This window comes from Echinops telfairi, unplaced genomic scaffold (genome assembly GCF_000313985.2).
Source record: "Echinops telfairi isolate 266 unplaced genomic scaffold, ASM31398v2 ScPeMD7_7473;HRSCAF=8511, whole genome shotgun sequence".
Taxonomy (NCBI): Eukaryota; Metazoa; Chordata; class Mammalia; order Afrosoricida; family Tenrecidae; genus Echinops; species Echinops telfairi.
The window spans coordinates 9,133,182-9,136,787 of NW_022111377.1; the positions used below are offsets into that span (position 1 = coordinate 9,133,182).

The 3,606-nt window shown below is 53.3% G+C and overlaps 1 pseudogene; it reads right to left on the minus strand.

Annotated features, from left to right (window-relative positions):
• LOC101662596 overlaps positions 1–3,338 on the minus strand; it is a 21,024-nt pseudogene extending 17,686 nt beyond the window's left edge.
• Between the last annotated feature and the right edge of the window lie 268 nt (positions 3,339–3,606).

Sequence of the window (3,606 nt, forward strand, 5' to 3'; positions counted from 1 at the left end):
CAAAAGGTCTGTTTGGGGCTCAGTTATGTTGCGATTTGTTCCTGTTTTTTTCCTCTTCAGGTGTTGCCTTCTGTAAACACGGAAATGCGGTACATGGAAATGCTGCGGTCACCCAGCCACCAATGGCAGTTCATAGTTACCGAAACCTGGGCTGACGATTCAGGAACCCATTCGCAGGTTATAGGCAAAAAGTATTATCAGCCTGAAGGCTGCCAATCTCTGGTGTCGGTTCCTGTAAGACCTTTCACTGCACTCCCCCAATGTGGTCCCACCCCCTCCTTTGTTTCCTGTATGACCAAACCAAATCTAGGGGTTGCAGCACTAAATGGGTAAAAAAAAAAATGGAGGTTGCCCATGGAATTCCTGTGTGATGCACAAATACCAAATGGATCTGGAAGGAAAGCGGAAACAAAAGTATCGTCTCACCGGTAACCATCATAACGGTACTTTTTGGATCAACATCCCTGACCCATAGGACACTCGCTGGCAAAAAGGTGTCCCAGAAAAAAAATCTACCAGTATCTGGGTTCCTCTTACCCTTATCTATCTATCTATCTATCTATCTATCTATCTATCTATCTATATTGTGCTTACGTACACACTGGCTGGCCGATCAAACCCCAACAAGAACTTCAAAAACAGGTTACAGGACAGAAGTCCAAGGAAAAACCTTTTTCTTGGCTCACCGTTATCCAAGAAGTGGCAGCCCTTCCAACCTGGTTAATCTTTTCTCTTGTTTCCTTTGTGCTGCCCTCCATAGGTCTCCTCTGGTAGCAGTACCTTTACCTCAACTGTTTAACTACATGGAAACAGGTGCCTTTCCACCAGTAATTGAAGTTCCCCTGTTCCACAACCCACTGCTAAAAAATGGCCGTTTTGCTACTCCGACCCGGAACAAGGTTGTAACAACACCACAAGTAACCTCACTTTTCCCCTCAATGCCCCCACAGGTGGATTCTTTTGGTGCAATGGCACCCTGACAAAAAAACCTTTCCACTCCTTCCCCACCCCATCTATGCATGCCGGTCACCCTGGTTCCCCAGCTAACTATGCACACTGTCCCTGAGGTAAACGCTCTGCAAAATCCTTCCCATGGCACCGCCAGACACAGAAGGGCAGTGTTCCTCCGTGTCATGGTTGGTTTAGCGGTAGCCTCTCCCTTGGTTGGCTCAAGAATGGGGGCAGGAGCCCTATCCCACTCTCTGAGCTCTTCACAAAGCTGGTCCTCCAAACTGCAAGCGGCAATTAAAAAACACTGCATTATCTTTAAATCTCTTACAGCACCAAATAACATCCCTAGCCCAAGTAGCCTTATGAAACAGAAAAGCCCTAGACCTCTAAACGGCCGGCCGATAAAGGGGAAACGTGTATATTCCTGAATAAAAAGTGCTGCTATTATGTTAACGAATCCGGGTTGGTGGAAACCAGTATAAACAAACTTCGTAAGTTGGGAAAAAAGCTATCTGGTAAGGTCCCCCGTTATCTTACAAGGAGGTTGGTGGTCTAATCCATTCATCGGTTGAGTTGCTTCCTTAATAACTCCTCCTATAACCATCTGCGCCATGCTACTTCTGGCGCCCTGTTTGCTGAACTTTCTTCGCAACCAATGCAAAAAAGTTCTCGTGTTGCCGTTAATCAAATGTTATTGCATCCTTACAGTCCTCTCCCACAGGAGCTGGACATTCCCAACCCGTAAGCCCTCCCACGCCATCCCAGTACCCACAGGAAGTAGCCAGAAGAGTCACTGCCCATATGACCAGAGTTGGGAATGTATGGCCAGATCAATACCAGGCTGGCTTCTAGCAGCAAGTGACCTTGAGTCTTCCCCACCCGTGCGGAGCTGACCAGAGCTAGCTGAAACAACTAGCAGCAAGTGGCCTTGAATCTCCCACCCACACCTGCGGAGCTGACCAGAGCTGGCTAATGGCCCACTTTGTTCTCGACCTGCCGCTCTGCACCTGGCACCGGCACGGCCCATTTGGCTCAGTGCCTACTTTGTTCTTGCCCACCACTCTGCACCTAACACGGCCCGTTTGGCTCAGTGCCCCCCTTGTTCTTGCCCACCACTCTGCACCCGGCACGAATACACCCGGAACCAGGAAGACACCTTACATTCCAGAAACCTGGACATACCTGTCCATATAAGCAGCAGCCCTGTAGCCTGCAATGCGACTCCCCCAGCCCGGACATTGTGGACTGTGGGACTTTGCCCAGGCTGGAGTTTTTCTCCCTAATATAGTGTTTGTTCTAATTCGACTGATTTGGTTTCTGGCGCCTCTCGACTACCTTACAATAAGTAGCTATGGTCATTACGAGTTGGCTCCACTCTAAGGCAGTGGGTTTTGCTAAGTTAATTATATGTATTAAAAAACAAACAAACCAAGAAACCGGGGTGCAATCTGACTCACAGTGACCCTATAGGGAGGGCAAGGTAGAACTGCCTCGTAAGTTTCCCAGACTGTCACTCTATTAGAGGAGTTCGAACCCAGCGGCAGCACCACGGAAAAAAAGATACGACTCTCTACACCTGTAAAGATTTGCAGCCTCGCCGAGGAATCCACTTGCTAAATGTGTTTCGTTTTCGGAGATCCCCTCTTTACACAAAAGGGTAGAACCCTGAGCTGTCTTTGCAAAGGAGTCTGGGCTCTAGTTTTTCTCATTTTTAACCCTAGCTTTTAGACTACAAGCAGGAGCCTCGGGGGCGTCGTGGTTCTGCAAGGTCAGCAGTTCGAAACCACCCGCTCCCGGAAAGAGTTCCCGTGTCAGAAACTCGCGGGGACCGTGCTACCCTGGCCTACGGGCCGTACGCGTCAGCATGGACTTGATGGCAGGGCGAGAGAGATTTTTGAGGCTACAAACTTGGGTGCCCCACCCCGCCCCCAGCTCCACGGACCACGCCTCTCGGTCCGCCCCCACCTCCCCCAGGCCTTTGGATACCTTTGGTTCCCAAGTTTGAGTTCATGGCCCAGTCACAGCTCCTGTCCGAAGCTCATTCGGCGGCAGGGCACGACCGCTGCCATCTTTTCTGCGCGCCCTCCCCCCCCAGGGGAGCGAAGGAAAGTTTGTTGACAACTCGGACGCATTCCCCGCGCCCCTTCCCCCACCGACTCTGGGGGGTCGGGAAGGCAGCTGCGTGGGGCCCCAGGACCGACACCTGTTCAAAGCCGAGCTCCCCGGCCGCTCCAGCCCGCCCGCGGCACCTACCTCGCGTCGGGGTCCGGCCCTGGCCGCGGGGTGTCGGCCGAAGGCTCCGAGGCGCCGGGAGCGCCGAGCGCAGAGGCCCGGCGGCCTCGCCTCGAGGGCTGCGGCTGCGCCTCGGTCGCCGGGTCTGGCTCCATGGCGTGGAAGAGGGGGCGGGCCGGTGGGCTGCGTGCCCGGGAGACCCGGAGGAGCGGGCACCGTGCCCGACAACTTTGGCAAGGGACAAAAAGTTCCTGTCAGGAACAAGCCCCCGCGGCCGCCAGCATCCGGGTTTGAAAATGGCGGCTGCCGGGCATCAGCCAATCAGGGCGCAGGAGGAGGTTGCTAGGAGACGTGGAGTCCCGCCTCCACATTCCAACCCCAAGGCGGGATTCTGACTTGCTGGGACGCCGCGGGACAAAGTGG